The following is a 10,980-nucleotide window of genomic DNA, read 5'->3' as shown; positions in this document are numbered from 1 at the left end:
CAATTAAAAACTACAGATCTCGGCGCATTCAGGACAGAACACTTCTCATTTATTATTTATATTGCATTGACCTCAACTATATTAATAATTTAACTAATATAATTGGACTAAATTAAAATTGACGGCTTCGGCTTGAGTGCATCTTATAAATTATAAAATATAAGTATAGAATACTTTCAATCTTTTTTGAAATATAAGAATATAACAAATATAAAATATAAAGTATGTTTTAGATAAAATATAATAGTATCTATTGATATTAAAAATAAATAATAATTAAAAAATATTTTTAATATAATTTTTAATTATATAAAACATTTAAAAATAATTATTTGCTTTAATAAATAATATTATATATTATTTTTAAATTTATTTAAAAACAGTCTCATTACACATTTAAATTTTTTTTACAACTAAGTTCAATTAAGTTACTAATTTTATTAGTGAGGACGTATTAGATACACTCTAACTTTTTACTAAGAGGAGTGCTAGGTTTTTGTGATTTGTAACCATCAAGTAGCTATGAATGATAATTTTAATAGTGTGAGATTTCATCCTGGTGTGAGATTATTCACTTTTCTTTTGCTGTTACATACTAGCCAGAATTTAATAAAGTTACTGACTCCATAAACTTTTTCTTTTACTAATACGTATTTCACGCTCTTTAATGTGTGAATACCTTCTTCTTTTTCTTTCACTTCATGTGTTTTCCTCTTCACTTCTTTTTAAGTTTAATTTTTTTCTCATTCTCCTTTATTATCATCATGGTCTTCTTTATCTTCTTATTCTCGTATATATATTCAAAAAACTGGAACATATAAATTTTAATGTAAAATACTGAAATTTTGGTGCACAGTATAAAATTTTTGAAGGACGACTTGCTTAAAACATTAACACCAACCAACAAAATATGCACAGCATATAAATTTTGGTATGCAACATAAAATTTTTTGAAAGATTACATATCCAAAATATTGACTCACCAAACTAAAATAATACACTCGTAACAAAGATTTATGTACTATGTGCAAAGATTTATGTGTTATGTGTAAATATTTACGTGTTATGTGTAAAAATGTAAAAATTATATCAATAAATTTGTGCTATATAAAAAAATTTTTGTACTGAAAAAACATGAAAAAGGAAAAATGATAAATTTTTTTGCTAGATTTATACCAACTTAATTAGATTTTGTTACAAAAATATTTGTACATGTAATATTAACAAAAATTATTTATTATTAAGACACAGTTAAACACAAAGGCATACCTTATTGTAATCTAATTGAATCATAAGCTATATATTAATAAAGTAAATTACCAAAATAGTACTAGAAAAAGTTCTTAAAAAAATCTCAAAAATACTAACGACAAATAAGCATCCAAAATATTTAAAAGCACAAGATCTTAGAAATCAGATTTAATGTAAATTTTTATAATTATTATTAAAAAATGAGATTTTTATCTTTAAAATTTGATAATTTTATGTCAAGTGATTTTTTCTAAAAAAATTATTATGAATGACTATATTTTTTATTAAATAAAAAAATTTAAAAATAAAATTTTATTTTAAAATTTTTTATAATTTTTTAAATATTTATTCTAATATTATCACAAAAATTTAAATTAAATAAATAAATTATTTATAAAATATAAAAAAATTAATTACTTACAAAAGATATAATATTTATTAGTTATGTTTATCATATTTTTAAATTATTTAAAATTATTTTGTGTCAGCGACCATATTTTTTTAGGACTGAATTAGTAGTTTATATTGATGTATCAGATTATTAGTTTAATGCAATTCGAAAGATGAATGTGAATCTGATGAGTGTACAAAATAATTTGTTCTTGCATAGATTCTAGACTAGACCAAACAACAGCACCTCTCGAGAAAGAAACGATTACTCTGACACTCTGTTCCAACAATTTATTGGTGGTGAGGCATCGTCCTACAAATTGTTTAGAAGCTAGCCGTCCAAGTTCAATCCAGTTACAGTGGCTTCTGCATATTTCATTACTATTCTTCCAGGAAGTATTATTATGTATTTTGAAAATAACTTTTTAAATATTAAAAATATTTTCACTTCTATTTTTTAAATAAAATATTATTAATATTTAGAAAAAGTAAATAATTTATTTTTGAATAATTTTTTAAAAAATATATCTATCTAAAGATGTTTAAAATTTAATAAAAGAATTTTATTTAAAAATATCATTCTTTCAATCAAATAATATAATTTAAACCGACACTTAGTACAAGTAAAATGTTAACTAAACTGAATTGAAATATTCGGACACGAATAAATTAAAACTATTAATATGGAAAATAAAAAATATAAAAAAAATAACAAAGAGATAATAGTATAATTTTGTTATACATCTAAATTTTTTGGTAATTAAATTTATTTAAATTAATTTAAATTTAACAAAAACTAATTTTATTAGTAAAAACGTGTTAGATATACTCTAATTTTCTACTAACGAAAATTTTTTAAAAATATTATTAATTAAATGAGTATCGTTAGGGAGACAATGGACTATTTGTATAATGTGTATAATGGGTTATTGAGTTACAAAATGAACATTTTTCATATTATCTAAAATAACCATCCGAGTACTAGGGATGTAATTTTAGGGTTCATCAAAGATTGAACTTTTGACATTTCGGATCAAGCGCTCTAATACTATGTCATGATACCACTCATTCCAAAAATTTTAACTAATAGAAAAAAGTAACACTAATGGTTATATTTCTAATACTCCATAAACTTCTATTGTATACATTGTACAAATATTCCATTAACTCTTTATACTTTCTCTAATTAAATATTTTGCTTGATTGCAGAATTTTTTTTATAAAAATAATCAATAATCAATTAAAAAATAAAAAGAAACTCATAGGTCTCATCCTATATATCCAATAATAAATACAATGAGTCAACTTAAGGTAAAGAAAATACAAAATATGTACTATATAATATATAGTGTGTGTATAACATGTTTTTGTTTGTCAATATTATTATTATTCTCATGGCAAGTGAGCGAGCTATATAGCCTATGGGCTCCACTTTTAATCAAATCTCAATTTACTTCTTCTATACTCAGTTACGTTCCATCCATTATTAGAACTATATATACGTCTTTGTGCTATCATATTCTTTCTTGTCCCACCGCCACCACCGCCAACACTTCAAATGGAGGGTTCTCATTGGTTTCGGCCCTTTAATTTTGAACAACGCAAATGGGTAGTGCATGTTGTAACATTATACATGTAACTTGCATTGATGATGATGATTTCAATTTAATTTATTCGTGCTCATTTGGGGTGTGACTAGTTACTCCTTTATTTGCACTTGCCTACAAAATTATGAACCTATAAAAGGGACATAAATGGGAAGCCTTAGCCCATTATTGGTCATGTCATGCTGTGGTGTCAAAAATTTTCTACATTTAGACCCACATCGCTTGATGCCTTTTCCCCACCATGTATGGTACGTATCATGTGTGAAAGATGCGGCCACTCCTATTGAACCTACTTTCATTCTTGAATTTCTTTTTCTTTTATTTAATTTTAAATTTTGGATAAGTTCAATATCATTGATCAACTAACTTAAAAAAAAGTGATATTTATACTCCAGGTAGAGGTGTTTATTTTTTTTTTATTTGAATTTAAAAATCATTAGAAAGTATTGAACTTACAGAAATTATAAATACAACAACAACAACAACAAAGTCTTGTCCCACTAAGTGGGTCGGCTACATGAATCAAACGACGCCATTGTGCTCTGTCATGTATCATGTCTACAGAGAGACCGTTTACATGTAGATCTCGTTTGACTACCTCATGGATGGTCTTCTTAGGTCTTCCTCTGCCTTTCGCCCTTTGTCCATCTTCCATCTCATCCACCCTCCTGACTGGGTGTTCTATCAGTTTTCTTCTCACATGTCCAAACCACCTGAAACGCGATTCAACCATCTTTTCCACAATGGGTGCTACTCCAACTCTCTCCCTTATGTCTTCATTCCTTATTTTATCCAATTGCGTATGACCACTCATCCATCTCAACATCTTCATCTCTGCCACACTCAGCTTATGTCCGTGCTCCCCTTTAGCCGCCCAACACTTCGTACCATACAGCATAGCCGGTCTTATAGCGGTGCGATAGAATTTACCTTTAAGTTTTAAAGGCACTTTTTGTCGCATATAAAACCAGATGCACTCCGCCATTTTGACCAACCTGCTTGGATCCTATGATTTACATCTTGTTCAATCTCTCCATTATTCTGTATGATGCACCCAAGATACTTAAAACTTTTAACTTTTCGTAGGATGTTTTCTCCAATTTTCACCTCTATATTGGGGTTTTCCATTCTCAGACTGAACTTACATTCCATATATTCCGTCTTGCTATGGCTTATGCGCAGACCATACACTTCTAAAGCTTCTCTCCATAACTCCAACTTCTTATTTAGGTCTTCCCTTGACTCTCCCATAAGGGCGATATCGTCGGCAAAAAGCATGCACCATGGCACAGGCTCTTGGATGTGCTCTGTGAGTACTTCCAAGACTAATGTGAAAAGGTATGGACTTAAGGATGATCCCTGGTGTAATCCTATACCAATAGGGAATTCTTCTGTCACACCACCTTGAGTCTTCACACTAGTTGTGGCCCCATCATACATATCTTTAATTGCTCGAATATATGCGATCCTTACTCTCCTCTTTTCTAAGACCTTCCATAAGACCTCCCTTGGTACCCTATCATACGTTTTTTCCAAATCAATAAACACCATATGTAGGTCCCTTTTATTACTACGATACCTCTCCATCATCCTTCTTAATAGGTATATCGCTTCAGTGGTAGATCTTCCTGGCATAAATCCAAATTGGTTCTCTGTTACTTGTGTCTCTTTTCTCAACCTCCGTTCTATCACCCTTTCCCATAACTTCATAGTATGACTCATAAGCTTAATCCCTCTATAGTTTTCGCAACTTTGTATATCCCCCTTATTCTTGTAAATAGGTACCAAGGTGCTCTTTCTCCACTCATCAGGCATCTTCTTTGACCTTAAAATCTCATTAAAAAGTTTGGTTAACCAGTTGATGCCTTTTTCTCCAAGACCCTTCCAAACCTCAATCGGGATATTATCAGGTCCTACTGCCCTTCCATTTTTCATCTGCTTTAGAGCCTCTTTTACCTCGAAGTCTCGAATCCTTCGATAGTAGTCAAAGTTTTGATCTTCTTCCCTTGTGCATAATCGACCCAGGCTCGGAAGAGTCTTCTGTCCCTCATTAAATAACTCGTAGAAGTAGCTCTTCCACCTTTCATTAATCTTCTCCTCTTGAGCCAACACCTCTCCATCCTTATCCTTTATGCACTTAACCTGATCCAAATCTCTCGTTCTTCTTTCTCGACTCTTTGCTATTCTATATATACCTTTTTCTCCTTCTTTCGTGCCCAAAGACTGGTAGAGACCCTCATATGCTCTTGTTCTTGCTTCACTTACAGCCACTTTTGTCTCTTTCTTAGCCGCCTTATATTTTTTCCAGTTATCTGCATTGCGGCATAAAAACCACTCTTTAAAGCATTCCCTTTTTATCTTTATCTTTTCTTGTATACTCGCATTCCACCACCAGGACTCTTTGTCTCTTGGTCCTATTCCTTTAGATTCACCAAAACTTTCTTTTGCTGTTCTTCTAATAACTTCTGCCATCTCCATCCACATCTCTTCCGCGTTTCCATTCCCATCCCACTTTGTCTCTTCTCCTACCCGTCTTAAGAAGCTTCTTTGTTCCTCACCTTTCATCCGCCACCACCTCGTCCTTGGGTTCTTCGTATGATGTCTTTTTCTCAACTTTTGCTCAACGCGAAAATCCATGACGAGCACCCTATGTTGTGTTGTCAAACTCTCTCCCGGGATAATTTTACAGTTAATGCAAAATTTCTGGTCGACTCTCCTCAACAAGAAGAAGTCGATTTGAGAGCTTGTCATGCCACTCTTATAGGTTATAAGATGTTCGTCTCTCTTTTTAAAACATGTATTTGTGATGAGAAGATCAAAGGTTGAGGAAAAGTCCAAAATAGTTTTACCCTCGGCATTGATCACCCCGAAACCTTGGCCTCCGTGAATACTCCCATATCCAGTCACTTCTCTCCCAACATGGCCATTTAAATCTCCTCCTAAGAAAATCTTATCTCTCAAAGGTATACCTTGAACCAAACTCTCTAGATCCTCCCAAAACCTTATCTTGTATTGTTCGTCCGAACCCACTTGCGGTGCATATGCGCTAATCACATGGAAAACACCTCCCTCCACCACAAGTTTGATAGAGATGATCCGATCTCCCACCCTCTTGACATCCACTACGTCCTTCTTCCACTGCTTATCCACAATTATTCCAACCCCATTCCTATTCTTCACCTTTCCTGTATACCAAAGTTTGAAACCAGAAGTATCCAACTCCCTAACCTTTGCACTAACCCATTTCGTTTCTTGTAGGCACATAATGTTAATCTTCCTCCTTGTCATGGTGTCCACCACCTCCATGAACTTTTTTGTTAGAGTGCCTATATTCCATGTCCCAAATCTCAACCTTCTGTCGCTTCGACATTTACCTTTACCTTTACCTTTTACAGAAATTATAAGTAACCTTATATAATTATCCTTTAAACCAATACAATAACAAAATTCTCTCTTTAAATAATGTAATACATTTTTTTAATTTAAGTTAAATTTTTAGATTTTGAATTTTTGTATAGATTTTTTAATCAAATTTTAAATTTTTTTATCATAAAAATTCTGATACCATACCATAAAATTATTATTTTATGCATTAACTAACAAATGTTCCATAAGAACTTAATATACAAAATAAAATTTAATTTGAGAACGTAGATAATATGATTTGTGAGATCAATAATAAATTTGACACCAATAAAAAGCATATATTTATGTGATACATTTGGAGTCATTTAGCACTGAGTGTGAACCCTAATGGGCAGTAACGAAGGTATCTTGGGGGAAAATAAAGGGTAAATTGATGGTGATGGTGATGCATTGTGTGTCACATATGAGTAATGTGACATGCATGATGCATCCCTCTCTCGGGCGTCATGGGGGGCATGCATGCATCTCTTCTCAATTGGGTGGAGGGTCCTTTCAGAGTCAGCTATTTTAACCCAAACAAACATTATGGGGATTCCTAAGAAAATGACATCAATATATAACCCACTACAGTTTTATTCTAGATATGTACAGAAATAATGGCTTTCATTCAGACCTATAGAATGGAGAGAGGTTTGATGTGTATATATATTTTTTAATTTGCTATATATATGTATAAAGTTTACGTTAATAAATTGATTGGTGATCAAAATTAAGGAGATATTTTAAATAGGAATTGGTTATATGTATATTTTAAACAAATATATGTAAATCGAATTAGAGAAATTCGATTTAAATATATACACATAAATTGAACCAACTCGATTTTTATAAAATTTTATTTCTTTTCATTCGATATATAATACAATATAGTTGATGAGTGTATTAGAGTGATATATTTTACTCCTATTAACTATTCTGTATTATATACTCTATTTTAAAAATTTTGGAGTATAGTTTAAATTTATTTTAAAAATTTAGAATACTGTTTAAATATCTATATATATTAAAATTATGGAGGAGCTATTTGTGAATAAAATATAAACATATTTAATTCAAACCAGTATTTAAATATATTAATTTTTGAGTACTATTTAAATATAATAATATTTTTATTAAATCGATCTAAACAAGTACGTACTAATATGTTCTTTGTTGCTCGTTAAAACGATATGAAATAAATTACATCATGGAAAATCGAACCCTAAATAAATCATACTAAATTAAATTAACCTGCTTCGATTTGTGATATATTTTCTATACAGATAAATCGAATTAACCTATATCGATTTACCACAAAAACAAAAAATTCCCAGAAACAATTTATTTAGTAGGCTAATTACATGAATTCCTTATTTTGTACATAAATTAAATTTAGTTGATTCAATTTATGTAAATTTATTTAGGACAGACATATAATTAATTTTTATTCAGAATATTTATGTAATTTTAACCTCTAATCAATTTATTAACGTAAATATATATATATATATATATATATATGAAATACACAAAAAATTTGGTGCAAAATATTTTATTATCTGAATCTAATATCTTTTAATTAGTAAAATATTTATTATTTAATCAACTTCACATGTGGTTCCGGTTACAAAGATTTTATTATTTTGCAAATCTAAACTTAAAATTATTTATTAAGAAAATAAATTTACGCAAATTATTTTCAATATAATAAGACATGTGTATATGACAAGAGTATGATAGTAATGTGTAAAAATTAATGACACCAATTTTTTTGTGCTATGTATGGTGATGTGCAAAAATGGTATCATTAATTTGTATTATATGTAATTATTTTTCAAAAAAAAAAAGTTAGAAATCGCACCCACTCATTTTTATTATTTATTTAATAAATCATAAATTACACCTAGCGATCTCTCTAAACTGCCCCCGCGATTTTTTTTTAACATTTGTTTTCATATTCTAGTAAGCTTCTAAAGAACTCAGTATTAAACCCCCCGTATATAAAAAAATTTGATACAAAAAAGTACTATCACTCATGCAAAGTATAAAATAACACAATAAAATAAAATAAAATAAAATAGTCAATAAGATATTGAATACCAAAAAAATGAATGCCACAATTCAATACTCCAAGCTGGAAGCATCATTTGCCAAAACGGTTCATCAGGTGGGCCCCAACTCACCCAGTGATTCTGTGACATATGTACACTTATGAATTGTGATTGTAATAATGAAAATATTATTCCGATTCTTATTACCCCCAATTAAGCAACGGCAACAATTGAACACCACAAATTAAATAAATTGATTGGAAAGACTAATAGTTAATTATGAAACTAATTAGAAACATGGCTCCACCAGCAACAGCGAGAGTCAGCACGCGAATCTGTTCTTTAGATCCTTAATCAATATTTTTTAAGGGCTAATAATAATTAATTAATAAGTGGTATAGTGTTATTATTAATGTAAAGTTATTTGATGGACATAAGTGGCATCTTAGTCGGACATAATAGACTATATATTGCCTTACTCAAGAATACAACTTGGATATTATTTAATTAATTCACTGAGTCACTTTCAAAACTGGCCAACAAACATTCCTTGTTTTGTCCTCTTCAATTTGATATAGTAGACCCCTTTACCTAACCAACCGACCAAGATTGATTTTTCATGCACATTCTCCACTCTTCAATCTTCATATCATATATCAACGTATTTTAAACTGGTCTCCAGTTTAATCAAATGTTTTTTTAATTGTGTTCTTAATTATCCTAATCGTGCCTTCATTATATATTTGCATGTGCTTTCTGTGGTCCTGAAATTTTAATCCTTCTAGCGGTCAAGTTGGTGAAATTATGGCGTGATAATTTCTAATTCAACTCATATATACATCGCTATATATATATATATGATTTAAAAGAAATGTTATCAAATTCTTAAGTCATTCATTATATGAATACTCAAGTCATACTTAATACTCAAGTCATGTTTTTAAATATAAATGTAGGGGTTAATATTTAAATTAGTTTTTGAAAGATAAACCATTTTTTAAATTTATCTTTGATAATGTTTTTAATAAAATTGGTCGGAATTACTCATATATATATATATTTTTTCATCAATGATTGATGATGTAAAATGTTAACTCATAGCATACATCACAGATAACATATTCAATTAGATATTGATTAAATATGCTTATAAAAATCTATCAATTTAGTCACTAGGTCATATTAAAAATAGGATTTTTTATAATTAAAAATTATTAAATTAATAAATTTTTATATTAGTCAATATCCAATTAGACATTTTAGGTATTATATATGTTATCAATTAATATTTTACAACATCAATCTTTAGAGTGACTGGAGGATAAATATAATTAATTCGCAATCCTTAAAAGATTAATTTGATTAAAAAATTTTCGAAGATAAATTTAAAAAAATGTCTTATATAATAAAAAATATCAATTTAATTCTCCAATATAACAATTTTAAATTTTTTTTAAAAGTTTGTATAAATATGATGTAACTAACTATATATGAATTAAGAAAAAACTGATTACAAGACTGTAATGATAAAAAGATAAAAAAAAATTCAAAATTTTAACTGTTTTTTGCTAATTACTTTTGGTCACTATACATTTTCATTACAAAAAATAATTTTCATTGTATATAGACATAGATGCATATGTGATGAAATTGATAAATTTAATAATTCATTAAATGTACAATGTGTATAATGGACTATTGAGTTATAAAATAAACATCATCTATACATTATTCGAGTATAATATACATCTCAGGTCATGAAACTACTCATTCAAAAAACTTAAACTGATTTTGGAATTCACGATCAAACTCTTAATTTTCAGATCTAAAGTTCTAATATCATGTCATGATACTACTCATCCCAAAAGTTTCAACTGATAGAAAAAGATAATATTAATGATTATATCTTTAAAACTTCCTAAACCTACATTATACATATTATACAAATATTCCATTGGCTTCCTATGCTTTTTCTTTAGTAGGGTGTCAAACACATCCATTTCTAATACAACTCTCCAAATTATGGATAACGTGAGAGAGGTAATAATTTAAAATTATTTTATTTTATTTTTTTAATTTTATATATTTAATATTATTTAATTATTTCAACTACAATTAAAAATATAAATTAAAGTAAGTAATAAATAAAAACTACAAAAAAATATTTAAATAATTTTAGATTAATTTTTTATTATTTCCTAAATATTTTGCCAAATTATATTAGATATGAATTAATTACTATTCACACAAAAAGGAAAAAAAAAGAAAGTAGAAAT

This window comes from Arachis stenosperma, chromosome 3, assembly GCF_014773155.1.
Source record: "Arachis stenosperma cultivar V10309 chromosome 3, arast.V10309.gnm1.PFL2, whole genome shotgun sequence".
In the NCBI taxonomy this organism is placed as follows: domain Eukaryota; kingdom Viridiplantae; phylum Streptophyta; class Magnoliopsida; order Fabales; family Fabaceae; genus Arachis; species Arachis stenosperma.
This window is presented reverse-complemented; position numbering follows the sequence as displayed.